Here is a 15987-nt window from a genome sequence, read left to right as displayed (position 1 = left end):
TCATAACGATGTGTAAGGGTGACGACCATGGGCTGGAGGCCTTTTGGCAAAGGTTCATTTCTTCCATTTCGGCGAACGTCTGTTTGGCGGCTGCCAATCGTTCCGGTGCCAGACGTCTGAATATTGCGAAGACTGGGGTCCCGTCGTCTTGATATGGTGATAAATACCGTGCTTGGCAGGAGCCATGGGCGTTTGGCGAAGTTCTGGACGGAAAACTTCTGGGTACGACGTGAGGAGGTGGGCGTAGGCATCCGTTGGTGCGCTGATGTGTAGAGCGAGGTTGGAGGGGGGTGGGTTGAATAGGTGTCGACAAGTACGAGTCTGCGTTGACCAATCATCGATGGGCGACATCGACCAGAAGGAGGAAATGAGAGAGGAAATCCGTACCGAAGATTGGCAATGTGACATCAGCAACGAGAAACTTCCAATCAAATTTATCGTTTCCAAACGATAATTTGAGGGTTCTCGTAACCGTAGGTGGGTATCGCAGGTCCGTTGGCAGCTCCCAAGCGGACCTCGGCAGACGTAGACAGACAACGTCTTATCCTGAAGAGTTCCCATGGCAAAAGAGAACGACAAGCAAATTGCACGCGCGTTCCTGCATCATGTAAAAAGAAAAGATTCGAAACACGGGAGGCCACTGCCACGAGCGATGGCTTACTTACCCGTTTTTTTGGTCACTGATAATCCTTGGCACATTTCTTCGCGGTTGCCGCGGATCTCTTGTGGTAGTGGCAAAACTGCGGCGGATGGGAGGTAGTAAGTGGCTGTAGAAGTCGTTGGTTGGGGCGCGAGCGAGTGGTGGGTGATGCGTGGCTTTGTCGCCGCTTCGGCATGTCACGGGGTAGGCGTGTATGTCCTACGGCATTCACGTCAGCTTGGGTTGACGTTGAATAGGTATCCTCTTTGTCAGGAGTGGAGGCGTTGATGGAGGTCTTGAAGTGGTATCCATAAGGGCGTCGTATTTGGTCATCAAGTCCTTTATGGGTAAACTATCGACATCGGGTATGGCAGCGCGTACAGGTTCGGGTAAACGGCGTATCTAAAGAGCACAAAGTAGGTTCACCTCGCAAGGAGAGCCGTCTGCGGCACGTTGTAGGCGAGCGATACTGTACATTTCTCTGAGGGCGAGCGAAGCCCTTTGTTCTCCTAACGGATGTTGAGAGAGCCGAAAAGCTTTGCTATACGGGCGGCTGACGACGGCGAGTACTGCTGCAGAAGGTATTTTTCGAGGGCGTCAGACACTATTGGGGTGTCTCCTTGTTCACAAAGCCAGTTGGATATTTGCGGGAAGGTGTCCTCGGGTATCGCCGCGAGAACATAATCTGCTTTGGTGGTTGAGCGAGTCACTCCCTTGATGCGAAACTGAACTTCTGTGCGCTGAAACCAAGCAAATGCCTCTCTGCTGGCGAATGACGAAAGTTTCAATGGGGCAGCAGCAGCGCCAACTTCCGTAGAGTCCGCCATAGTACCAACGACGGAGGTGCGAGGGGGTGTGGAAGGCGGAGGAGCGAGTCGACTTCCGGGGTCTCCAATGTGACAAGCTGAGAGAAGGTTGTGACTCAAAGACAGGATGAAAGCAACTGAGTATCTTTATTATAGAACACTCCTTTATATACAAAAATTCAATGCAACAGGGAATTTCCTGTTCAACCAACACCACACTGGTTAACAGTTATCGGTGAGAAAAACAGACACATCATTTTAAGTTCAATGCAACAGGAAAATTCCAGTTCAATCAACACCGCATCGGATAACAGTTAACGATGAGAAGAACATACATGGTATTTTCAGGTTCATATATATATATATATATATATATATATTAATGATGATATAAAAACACGAATATATCAGTAACTTAGAGCGTCACAGGAGATGATCTTAATTATTGAGTTCATAGCTTTAATTTATGGTTATTTTCTGCGCAATTACAAACGTCAGAGATTGAGAGAGAGAGAGAGAGAGAGAGAGAGAGAGAGAGAGAGAGAGACCTGCAACTCAGCATTGAAGTAACTGAGAAATAAAATGGGTAATTCAAGAAGAGTTAAGTATCTCATTAACTTTCCTCGCTAGATTATGTAGGAGTTTATGAACACAAAGGCTTTTTCCCGGAGATTAAAGTTCATGTTTGTATAGAAAAACAAATACACTATACAAAAGATCTCTTCATATCTCGAGATAATATTCTTATATCCTTAGTATTTTAGATTAATTCTTCTTTTAAGCAAGAAGTAATTAAAAAGTTTTTTAATGATGGTATTTGCTTAGAGAGTACCAAGAATTAACAGTTGAAGAGAGTTTCTTTCTTAATTAGAAGTATTTAAAAGTTAATCGTAATGCACTCCTAATTAAAGTTATTTTGGGGTCTCAATTTAATATTCTCCATACCTTAGACTCCCACAGAGAGAATTATTATTATTATTATTATTATTATTTTTATTATTATTATTATCATTATTATTATTATTATTATTATTTCTAATATTATTATCATTATTATTATTATTATTATTATTATTATTATTATTATTATTATTATTATTATTATTATTATTATTATTATTAGCTAAGCTACAACCCTAGCTGGAAAAGCAGGATGCTATGAGCCCAAGGACTCAAAAAAAAAAGGAAAAAAAAAGCCAAGTGAAGAAAAGAGAGTATATAAGGAAATAAACTACAAGGGAAGTAATGAACAATCAAAATAAAATATTGAACCCCACTTGTCAAAAACGAAAATCCTTTTTAATTACATTTTTATACATTACGGGACATTTTTTTTAATATCTTTTATCATTATCTCCTTTAATAGTTTCTTCATCTGTATGTATGCAATCTCGTTCCACAAATCTGTTCTTTTCATCAACACTTTATTTCATAACTTTATATTCAAACGTGGTTGGTTTTAGATTCTAGATATTTGGTTATTAAAAGCTAGAATTTTTCCATCTGTCAAACTGCAATAAAATCTGGTTTTACGTCTAGCCACTATATCTATTTCACAACTAGATCCCATAAATTTAGTTTGATATACTTTTCCAAACAAACAATCCAATGTTTTCCTAAATAATTGTATACATATACAAATGCTTGTCTGTTATTCTGATACAATTTCCATGAAAACCCTGATTTTTTTTTCAATGTTATTGATTGATATGCAAGAAAGGTTTAACCCATTGAATTACGTTTCTGCCCGTGTCTTTTCCATTGCCTATCTTAGAATTCCAGACAAAATATGCTGGATCACTAAGATAAGAATTTTAAGTAAAAGGATATCGAGAAGTAAACAAATAGGTTATCTGATAGATTATAACCGTTAGTATATACATGTATACTGTATATAGATGTATATATATATACATACATATATATATATATATATGTGTGTGTGTGTGTATGTGTGTGTGTGTGGGTATATATATATATATATATATAAATTTATATATATATATATATATATATATATCTATATTATTACAATTATTATAATCAATATTATAATCATTACTATTATCATTATCATTTTACTATTGTTATGATTATTATTATTACAAGTTGAACTAAAACTCTAGTTAGAAAAGGAGGATACTATAAGCCCGCGGGCTCCAATAAGAAAAACTGCCATTGAGGTATGGAAACAACTGAATAAACAAAGTACAAGAGAAGTAATGAACAAACAAAATAATATATTTTCAAAACAGCAACGACGTTAAATTAGTTCTTTCATTTGTAAAGCAAAAATGCTTCGAAAAAAGAGGAAGAGAAAAAAGAATAGTGTGCTCGAGTGTACCCTCAAGCGAGAGAACCCTAACCCAGGACAGACAAGACCATATCTGGCTAGTCGAAGGACCCAATAATTCTCCGGCTGTAATATCTCAATGAGTGGATAGTGCCTTAGCCATCCTACTACTTTATATTATTATTATTATTATTATTATTATTATTATTATTATTATTATTATTAGTATTATTATCATTATTATTAAGCTAAAACCCGAGTTGGAAAAGCAGTATTCTATAAGCCTAGGTGCCCAAACAGGGAAAATAGCTCATTGAGGAAAGGAAACGAGGAAAACTAAGAACAGTAACATTAAAATAAATATTTCCTATACAAACTATAAAAAAAACTTTAGAAAAAAAGAGGAAGAGAAATTAGACAGAATAGTGTGCCCGAGTGTACCCTCAAGCAAGAGAATTCTAACCAAAGACAGTGGAAGACCATGGTACAGAGCCTATAGCACTACTCAAGACTAGAGAACAATGGTTTGGTTTTGGAGTGTCCCTGTCCTAGAAGAGCTGCTTACCATAGCTAAAGAGTCTCGTTTACCCTTACCAAGAGGAAAGTAGCCACTGAACAATTACAGTGCAGTAGTATGAGGACAGAGGAGAATCTGAAAAAGAATAGACCTGACTATTCGGTGTATATGTAGGCAAAAGGAAAGAACCCTAACCAGAGACAAGGAACCAATATATATATATATATATATATACATATATATATGTATATGTATATATATATATATATATATGTATGTATATGTATTTATTTACATGTGTATATATATTCATTTATATATATATATATATATATATATACATATATATATATACATATATATATATATATATATACACACACACATATATATATATATATATATGTGTGTGTGTTTGTGTGTGTGTGGTGTGCGTGATGGTGGGAGCTTTAGTCTGATAGTTCACAGCAAACCAACCTATCATATGTGACCCTGACTAGTATAGCTTTGCTGATCATGTTAATATACAAACCCTTTCACCAATCTAAGCTATCCGCACTCAGAAAGGTACCTGTCTGAGTCCTTTGTCATACTATGAACTAGATACAATTCTTATCTGTTATTGTAAATATATATATATATATATATATATTATGTATACATATATATAAATATGCACAGTATATATATATATATATATATACATATATATATATATATATATAAATATATATATATATATATATATACATATATGTATATATATATATGTATATATATATATATATATACATTTTTGCATATATATATATATATGTGTGTGTGTATATATATATATATATATACATATATATATATATATATATATGTATATATACATATATATATATATATATACATATATATATATATATATATACTAATTACAAGAGAGAGAGAGAGAGAGAGAGAGAGAGAGAGATGTATGTGGGTGTGTGTGTGTGTGTATGTGTGGGAATGTATTGTCCTATGTTTTTTTTCTGGAAAATAAAATCACCATAATTTTAGTTTATAAGATATTAATTTCTTCCATACTCATGAGGTAATGGTGCTTAGGCAGCTTTTAATATTTTTTTATAATATAAAGTATCAAGATTTGAAAAAGAGATAGCATGAATGTTTTTTTAAATATTCTTAAACAGTTTTTTAATATAAGATGGAAGTACAACACAAATTCTATTCGAGTTCAAACAAGGATCGTTAAATGTTCTTTAGTTTATAGTAAAAATCTAGTGAGAGGATTTCCGAAGAAAGGAGTTTCCTAGGTTTATCTTCGAATTATAGAAATATTCTAGAGTCTGTGGTGGTTAAAGGCTACTTATAGTGTTTAGATGATATACCTAAAGAAGAAGCTTACCATGGTTCTGGGAATGTTAAAGATAAGAACATTTATTTTCTTATTCACTAAAAAATATCCTTTTTGATTGTCTATAAAAAGAACTAAATCTAGTTTTTCATTGCAATAAACAAATTTGTTGAAGTAGTCCTACATATTGAGCAAACACAATCTATTTTTTTATAGAAACTGGCAGCACATCTTAAACTAAATAAAAAAACACTTTAAGAACCATTATAATAAAGAAATATATTCCATATTTTTTTATGATGTTGCTTGGTTTTGATATTAAAGATGCGCAAAAATCGTACAATTTTAAATTTGTAACCGTATTTACTTAATATCGCCAGTTATTTCAAACGATGAATTCAGCATTTATCAATTCTCTGCATTAACTGCACTGTTTTATTTAATCTTCAAAAAATATGAACGAGGACTTAATCTTAATGTTATCTGGAATATGGCTTCATCCCAGTAATACCACATATGTAAAGGCGTACTCGTGAGATGTCAAGATCTTTATTTAATGTTTATTTGTCTATTTTGTAGAGAAGATGCATCTGATGAGTGTTATGAAAAACATTGAAAAATCCTTTAATGTTCTTAATCTTCTAGAAATATATCAATTTTATCATTTAATCTTTTGTCGTAGTTTATTTATTTCCTTGTTTCCTTTTCTAACTGGACTATTTTTCCCTGTTGGAGCCCTTGGCCTAATAGCATCTTACTTCTCCCAACTAGGGTAATAGCGTAGCTTGTAATAATAATAGAAATAACAATATTAGAGATTGCCAGACTATGCACTGTGTAGAGACTCTTCACATTAAGAATACCATTTCTACTGTGAGTGAGAACAGGAAGGATGACTGAGGTAAAATAAATTCACGTATATGTAATTAATGAATTTATGTTAAAATGAATATGAAGGTATCCTTCTTTTAGTATATGAGTTATAAAACCTTTAAATATCATCATGTCTCGTTTAATAGACAGACACGTTTATAGGGGTGAGGTAGGCAGAAATAATTACGTTTTGAATTTTTACTAAGGATATTTTATAAAATATGATAGCATAAATGACAAATCAAAGTTCCTTCAAGCATGTGTAGCAGGTGCTGAATTGTATGGATCGAGTAGATTAAAATGTCACCAAGTGCCACATGAATACTTTGTTCAGTAACATTCAACCTGTAAACAACTTACCAGGTTAATACAGACCCACAAACTGTTAAACAGATGGACTCATAATGTAATCCTAAAATATGTAATACAACGCAGCAATATTCGTAATATCAAATAGAAAATGTAAACAGATTCTTGTACACATAAGAAAGCAATAATACTAACTCCATTACAAAATATGAAAAATACAGCATGTCCAAAAGTAACATTTCCAAATCCATCATGAATATAAGAACATGTGGCTTAATCAATACAGTAACTTTCTCATTAGCGCTCCATATCCAATTCCTACACATGCTTAACTGGTGCAGTGCTGGACATATACCTTCTGCCAGTACCCTCTGGACGTACACCTTTTTAAATAAATAAAAAAATCCAGCCTATATTCACACACCTGGCTGGAAGACTAATCGACTTCTGTCAGCACACACAGAGAAATGACGGCCGGCAGCTGGCCCCCACCTCCTACATTGCCCAACAAAACACCATCACCTTGGGCAGTAACTTATAATGTTTCTAATACTATTCCTCATTCTCACTACTCATGGAGTTCTGGTACCACTGTTTGCCCGCAGGGCACGCTCGAAAGTATGGACAGGCCTTACAATATATCAAACACCAATCGAATCTCTGCCATAGTTTCAATATCAACAAAGGAACTCAGGTGGTTGTATGGAAAAGGGCAAAAGAAGTCTGAATCTCCAGGATGGAATAGCTTTATGGAGAAATGTACTGCAAACTTGCCTTATGATATATATCATATTTCATACCTTCCATTCCTGATGGCTCCAGCTAATGAATACAGCACGAGATACAGTACTATTAACAAAACTGTGTGGACATGCAATGTTTGAGAGGTAAATATGCTTTGTAAATTTTGACCAGTCTTTGTATAATTGGGATCATTGCATCGTTGCAGCCTGTGAACAAGATTCACTAAGTAATGTTCGTATGTGTTTCATTGATTTTTACTTATTTATGTAATTTATGGGGACTATTAGTACCTCTTATGTGAGTTCCTCTGTGAAAAAGATGTTGAGTGGTTATGTCTATGTAATAGCACTCAGAGCACACACAATAGTATATACTTCCCTTATATTCTGAATGAAATCTGTCACTTTGATGAGGAAAATGCCAGTATAGAAAACTTTAGAGGAGACTGACTTCACGCGGATTGTCGGTGAACAACTGCAAAATTTGCTCTGTAAGCTCCATGAAATTACAAACAAGATCAAAAGTGATGAAAATACTGATAAACTGTAGGTCCAATACTTTGAAATAGTAATAAAGGTTAAACAATTCATTGAAGCAAAATGTTCAGGAAACTGGCAATTACAGCTGGATACAAGCCAGAAGATGTTACCCATATAGCATATTTCTGTATATAGAGTCTGATCATCTACATTGCGAGACATTATTGGTCTTAAAACGTGCATTACCCTCTAAGAACAAGAAGACTATGTAAAATGGGCAATTTTACAAGAAAATGGTCCAATAAGTTTTGGCCTGCGTTCTGGTTAGACAAGACCATTGAACAGATACTAATGCAATCTAAGAAAAGTTCTAGTTAACTGACATACAGCAGAGGGGTTAATGATTCAATGCTTATCAATTAGGTTATTGAAATTCCTACTAATTTGAAGATCACAGAAATGTGTGAAGAGTATTGCGATGTTGTTCTCACTTAGAGCATATCATAGCAACATGTAGATGTCAGAAAATTGCGTATTCCGAAAGATACTCAAGACATTCCTCACATTATGGATTTTGTTCTCCATCTCGTGACCATTTTCAGACTTTTATAGCATTGCCATTAAGTAAAAGTTCAACAGGATATGAAACAACCATTCCTCATAATGCTTATGAAGTTGAAGTTGATTTAGTTTTAAATATCGTTGGTGTCAAAGAAAACTACTACCATTGTCTTTGATGAGTATAAAACAAAATCTAGAATATCAAGGAAGAAAAGTTACTGAACCTGCTCCTCGAATGAGTTGTGCTACCATGAATATCATATTTGATGAAAGTTTACCAGCAACAACAAAAGTAAGAGTAGACGTATCACAAACCTATTCACATAATTGACCTCTGAAGGATTTACTGCAAAACAAGCTACTGAATTCTTAATACAGCCATTGACGAGCCCTCCAAGACTGACTAAGAATTAATAGTTAAGTAGATGTTGGCCTATAACTTTTCATAATGCCTGATCCCATTCCCAAGATAAAGATAAAAACGTATTTCCATAAAACCAGGTAAAGAAAACAAGAGAACAAACGAGCCTCCACGAAGAATTGATCAGTAATAAATGACAAGTCTTTTCTTTAATGCATTTAGGGGGACTGATATCAACTGTTCCTTTCTCAAAACAGGGATATACGTTTTTAAATTTCCTGAAAAAGCATGGAGAACTTGAGAAACTTATAGATGTGTTTAATTATCAAAATGCAGATCCTGCAAAGACTGTCGCAGCAAGAAAATGTGTCAGCCTTCGGTTTTATGGAAACATTATGAATTCCTTGGTGACTTAATTTATCAATGGTTTGACAAATTACTGCCTAGAAGTATAGTTTCCTTGTCTTAATTGCCTCACACATACCCCTCTGCTTGATTACCCCCTCTACATACTTATCCTAGTTCAGAAATGGTTATAAATTGACTTGCAACCTTCATATTGGGGATAGAGGCTTACTGGTAATGAATTAGCCTCAATGACCAGCGATAATGATCCCGTGCTCTTAGATATTTTCAACATTATATCTTGAAGGATGAATGACAGACACTTGCAGTTGTATATAGGGCAGGATTGATATTCTCCGTAAAATGCACACCATGCAAAGAATTATTTATAACAAAACTTCTTAGTGCCAGAAGGCGTATCCCATGAACCAAAGTAAAAATAAACTCATATATTAATCATAAATCATGGACGCTTCTATGCAAGTGGTAACTCTACCAGGGAGTATTTACTCTCTGTCTTAAGCCGGAATAAAGAAGGAAGGACAATTCTGGAAGAAAACTGTCCTAGGTACTTCGAGTGACTAGGCCCATGAATAATACAGTAAGAACTTCCTCGTGCATGTAGCACCAAAGCTAAGCAATGTATAAAGTGTATTAAAATATTTTTAGGTGGTACGTAAGATAACTTGTATTTTTCACATATGACTGAAAAATTATTATTACGTTATATGTGAAAAAAAAAAAAAAAAACTTATTATTAGATACCCTATTATGAAGGTGCTCAACAAAATTTCAATATTATGTAATTTTTCTCCCTTTGTAAAACATCATTTGAGTGGTCTAATGGTTCTGGTCCATTTATCAAATTATATATTCATGCAACCGCCTGGAACTTAAATTGTTTGGGCTTGATTTCACTATTCTGTCATTTTTGGAGTCATTCTGACAAAAACATAATGTGAAAACTCGCCAAGTGAAATACTGAAGGCACATCTTATTGTTTTCTTTTTTATATTAGAATACACTTTAACTCCAATACAATGAACAAAAAAATCCTATCACATCTTGTTCGTAATATCATAAAGTATCATTATAAAATGCTATATCCTTCGAAAGTCGAACCACTATGATATAAAAAAAATCAATCTAACATATTGACATACTCAATGTATTAAGAAATATGAGAGAATTCACAATTTTACCGATAAAAAACAGAAATACATAAAATTAATAGATTAAGTGAAGAAAAACCAATTGAAAGTGAGGATATATGAAAGTAGTTGATGCAGGAGAAGCATGAAAGATATTCTCTTGCCAATAGAACGAAAGAGATGATGAGTAGCAACTACAAGGCGAAGGTTTCATATGAATTAAACGTAGAAAAGGTAAATGAAGAAATGAAAATTTTTTTAAATGCAGACATGTAAATTCTGTCGGCCTTGAATGTAGTCTATGATCGTTTTGAATGAATATTGTAAAGATTAATTTTGCATGGGAAAAGTTAAGGTATTCATTCTAAATAAGAAATAGAAAGTTGAAGAAAGAGAGCTAAGATTTGTACGGCATAAGTATTTGAGGTAAATGTTCAAAATTAATGAAATGACGAATAATATTCCGTTTTCTTAATGAAATGTTAATAAAGTAATAATATGATGCAAATTTGGAACAATAAGGAGCATTAAAATTTATTTTAAGCTCGATAGGAGATGTTTTTAGTATACGTTAATGTCTATTAAAGGGAACTTTTGATATATACCTATCTTTTGTAGTTTATGTTCATATATATATATATATATATATGTATATATATATATATATACATATGTATATACATATATATATATATATATATACATATATAAATATGTATATAATATATATATATATATATATATACTATATATATATATATATATATACAGTATATATATATATATATATATACATATATATATGTATATATATATGTATACATATATATATATATATATGTATGTATGTATGTATGTATATATGTATATGTATATATATATATATATATATACACAAGCATTCATACGTGTATGTGAGAAATAAGAGTATCAGAACATGTATAGAAACATAATGAGTACAAAGATAATAAGGGTAAATTTTAAGGTTAAGGTTATTGTATTTTTGAAGAAAATTACTATTTTGCAGGAGCAAAATGACTTTTTGGTATGTATTGGTATCAGGAATTAGATTAATATATTTCTACTGTTCAATAATTTCCAGGAAGAAAAATTAAATGTATTCTATGTTAATTCTCTATCATATTTCAGAATTTATATAATAGTGTTATTTTTATTATAAAAAAAAAATTTGGAATTTCTCAATAAAATTCTTGAAAACCATTTCTGTTATCTATCAATAAAAGTTATTCGAGATTGAGCTAATCCTGATGAACCAATAGCGAAGTTAATTAAAGATTTCACGGGAAAACTATTTCATGAATGATGGGCTTAGAACTAAATTCACTTACTAATTCATTCAATATGTAAGCAGAATTATTCATTTATCTCTAAAGAATTATATACGGAACTCATATAATGGTTCATTAAACGAAGGCCAATAGCACGAATACAGAAAAATAGGTGCACCTACTCTCTCTCTCTCTCTCTCTCTCTCTCTCTCTCTCTCTCTCTCTCTCCCTAAGAACACTCACAGATATCTATGCGTACTAATCTAGATTCTTCATATATTATATTTAGAGATAAAATGTGTGCATATCTCTCTCTCTCTCTCTCTCTCTCTCTCTCTCTCTCTCTCTAAAGAAGACATGCAGATATACATACACACATTACTAAATTCTTCAAATTATATATTTAGAGATAAAACTTGTCCATATGCTCTCTCTCTCTCTCTCTCTCTCTCTCTCTCTCTCTCTCTATACACACACACAAAAACACACATACGCACACATACACACATGCATATATATTTGCATAGAAAACTGGATTCTGCTAATTGTATATCCACAAAGAGATATGTGATATATTGACCTATTTAAATATACTACCCATATTGCAATGAAATAAAATAGCGTTGCTGTAAGTTTTGTATGACTCAAAACAATATTTGTTCTTTGTTTTTTGTCCTAGTCATATTGTGATTTTCTTTCATAATATAGTAGTAATCATTGGAGTTTTAAACGTATAACATTATTCAGATGTGAATATTCTTTTTTTTTGTCAGATTGATAAAGGTCTCGTTTTATTACCTATCATGCAAATTTATTTATGATATCCTACTGTAATTCATATTCCATTCCATCATTTGATTATCTGTTTCTTCGTACTTGTTTGCTTTCCTTATTATAGACCTTGGGCTTTTAGTATTTTAGTTTTCCAAAAAGGCTCGTATCTTGAATAATAATAATAATAATAATAATAATAATAATAATAATAATAATAATAATAATAATAATAATAATAATAATAATAATAATAATAATAATCCGTTTATAATTACAAGGAGGCAAGAGAAGTAAAATATACTTTCTGGTACAAAACTAGAAAAACCTTGGAAGCTAAATAATCTGATTTCCAATCAACTTAAATATAAGAAGTCTCAACACTGGAAAATAACCTAGTTTATTTCCGGTTTGCAGCTAGGTTGAATAAGAAGTCATTTCCTTTACCAGGGATTCAAAGAAGCCCAGAATAGAAATATGCTATAAAACAAATGAGTAGACGATAATAACGATCGTATTACAATATTTCTATCCTTTGAAATTAAATCTAAGGTATATGTTCACAAAGGTTGAACAATTCAGAATCTGTGAGCTTTTCACTTAATTGGAACCCGGTTTTAATCAAGGCTGCGTTCATGTAGCCAACCATTAGTCGATAATACTATTCTGATATTATTGATAACAGCACAGATGAGTATGGTATTCCAATCTGCCATTTGCCATATCCAGTTCTATTATATCCCTTTCTGAGTGAAGATACCTTATCGTGGTGAAAAGGTTTGCGTATCGATATGATCAGGTTTGCTGTGAACAATGAGACAAAAATCTCCCACCATCATCAATCAGCACTGACCAGCATGGGGATGAATACTGGGCTACGCCCAAATATGGATTGATATGTTTGAGACCTTCGTCCTGCAGTGTACTAAAAACAGCTACATATATTTATTGTTGATGTTGTTGTTGTTATTTTGGTATTTTTATTGTTGTTGTTTTCCTATTATATAGAATAAACTTTTAGAATGTAAAACGTCAAAACATATATATATATATATATATATATATATATTTGGGCTCAGGCCATGTCGTCCTGATGGAAGTTCCTTCATTAGTAGCTTTCTAGGTTATATTTGACTACAGTGATATATCCCAGAGAATTTACCAAAGGTATCCAGAATTCTAACTCCTGGAGCGAATATCCCTTAAAATTGGATATCGCGTAATCAGAGGACGTATTCTTGACGGGTTTGCTACGTTTCGGCGTAGCCCATTTGGCGTTGCCGTTTCGGCGTAGCAGATTCTGCATCAGAAAACTAGCAGCACTATTCGGCGTAGCCGTTTAGGCGTCAGATTGTTTCGTCGTCTTTGTTTTTGAAAACACCCAATGACTTATTCATTTATCTATGTATGGAAATTCAGAAAAAAAATCAAGGAATAATGTAATAATGTAAATAGAAATCTTTAATTGGAAAAAAAAATAAAAATCTTATTCACTTAGAGTATAAAGGACCCTATTAAAACAGTAATGGAATAATGCATATTAAAAACTTTAAAGAGAAAATATTGTATAACAAAATTAAAACTAAGCAAAGATTTTTTGACCTTAGGAATTAATTCTTCATTTCGTAATAATGAGCAATACCCTTCAGGAAATCAGTAGGCTTTAATGACTCAACTTCCACTACTATTTTTTTTTTTATTCTTTCATCATATAATGTATAGGACTCGGGTATAGCTAATTGCTCTAAATTGGTTGGGTAAGGTGGCGCTTTGTTTAGTAATTTTCGTTTCCTTGCGATAACTTTTGGCAGTGGAGGCAGGTCAGGCGCTACGGCTAAAGCTGATTGAGAGGCGCCATTTAAGCATTCATTTACCACAACGGTTGGTGGCTCCAGAGTTTCAGCACATCTTTTCTTAATATTTGTTGGTTCAATTTTTCTACTTCTACTTTTGCAGCAGATGGTTCATGGGTATGTTGATTCAATTGTCGAATCACTTTTCCATCCTTCATATGCAGTCTTACTTTACAACGATCTTTCTGTTCACATCGCCAGAATTTTAATTAAAAATCACTTTTGCTCGTTGCATCAAAAATAAAAAGGTGTCCTTCGTGAATCACTTTGTTTCTTCCACGTTTTGTTAAAAGATTTCCTTCCATGTCGTGAAATAGGGCTTAGACAAATTCTTAAATTGGTTAAAGTGAGTGAGAACTAATTACACTATAACATCGAAGTAGTTATTTTATGTAAACAGAAGAAGGAAACGTAAACAATTCAATTTCTTAGAATGGTTAAATTGAGTGAGAGTTATTATACTTTAAAAAAAAAGTTATTTATAGTTGACGGCCAATTGTCTCTCCGCCGAAAAATTCTGATGCCGAATCGGCTACGCCTAACTGGCCACGCCGAAACGGCGACGCCAAATTGGCTACTCCAAAAGGTCTCATTCACATTCTTGACACGTCTCATAGCTATCTACACCCCTAATAGCGTTTCCGCCTTCGAGAGGGAAAAAGTGGCAAGAATATAGGAGAGTCGATAAAGAGACAACGCTCTCGACACTCCTACTGTACTGTAAATAGTGCGCCGAATCGCCACCGCGAGGCGCCACCAAGCCATTCTTTCTCTTGTATCTTCGTTGACCGGTGTTATCCCGTGTTATCTCTCGCTATTTTGGAGTTATTTGTTGCTATGATGCCTTCACCAGCCTCATCAGCTTCTGGAAAGTTAAGTAATATCTTTGAATTGCGTAAATATAAGCTCTTACCAGTTTTACTCTTCGATTGAGATCGTAATTAACGTAACAAGAGCTTTTGCCAGCCGGATGGTGTCATGAACACGGTCGTTCTTCCTATACATCTAGTTAGCCAGAACGATTTCCAGGCATTATTTGCTTTAATAACATTAGCTATTTATTGTTTTAGCTAGGGATTTTTATATTATGTCATTGTTGTCGTGGATTTGGCTATTATGATCGAGCCTCACGAGTGCTAGGCTTCCTAGCCTAGGCACCTACACACTTCATACATGTTACCATAGCTAAAGAGTCTCTTCTACCCTTATATAGAGTAATGTAGCCACTGAAAAATTACAGTGCAGTACTTAACCCCTTGAGAGAAGAAATATTTTTTGAAAATCTAATTGTTGTCAGGTGTATGAGGACAGAAGAGAACATGTAAAGAATTTAATAGACTATTCGGTGTATGTGTAGGCTGAGGGCAAAATGAACCGTAACCAGATAGAATAATCCAATGTAGTACTGTCTGGCCAGTCAAAGGACCCCTTTACTCTCTAGCACTACTATATTAATGGGTGGCTGGTGCCCTGGCCTACCTACTACCTATATATATATATATATATATATAGAGAGAGAGAGAGAGAGAGAGAGAGAGAGAGAGAGATTTATATACATACATACATATATATATATATATATATACATATATATATATATATATACATATATATATATATATATATATATTCATATATACATATAGAAAT

Source organism: Palaemon carinicauda, chromosome 1, assembly GCF_036898095.1.
Source record: "Palaemon carinicauda isolate YSFRI2023 chromosome 1, ASM3689809v2, whole genome shotgun sequence".
Taxonomy (NCBI): domain Eukaryota; kingdom Metazoa; phylum Arthropoda; class Malacostraca; order Decapoda; family Palaemonidae; genus Palaemon; species Palaemon carinicauda.
Note: the sequence above shows the minus strand (reverse complement) of the source record.